Genomic DNA, 263 nt, shown 5'->3' on the forward strand with positions numbered 1-263 from the left:
TGGGGACCCCGGGCTGGGCGGGGGGAGCCCCCCCGCATTCCTTCTGTTTACGCGTGTGTTTGTCCGGGAGAGCCGGGGCGGCTTGTGCATTGTCAGCAAACGCAGCCCCGCGCTTTCTCATGCTAATGCTGCTCTGAAAGCTGCCCCTTGCCAAACAGATGAAATAGTGGCCTTATTCAGGCTGCTGCGGACGGGAGGAGGGGAAAGGGGCCGCAGCATCCCCAGCCAGGACTAGGGGGCTGGTTTTGCCTCCCCAACACCTC

General features: G+C 63.1%; 1 protein-coding gene across 1 annotated transcript in view; it reads left to right on the forward strand.

The window, feature by feature from the left end:
- PTCH2 (patched 2) overlaps positions 1-263 on the forward strand; it is a 9,547-nt gene that overhangs the window by 1,186 nt on the left and 8,098 nt on the right. The window lies entirely within an intron of this gene.

This window comes from Acanthisitta chloris, unplaced genomic scaffold (assembly GCF_000695815.1).
Source record: "Acanthisitta chloris isolate BGI_N310 unplaced genomic scaffold, ASM69581v1 scaffold11733, whole genome shotgun sequence".
Classification (NCBI taxonomy): domain Eukaryota; kingdom Metazoa; phylum Chordata; class Aves; order Passeriformes; family Acanthisittidae; genus Acanthisitta; species Acanthisitta chloris.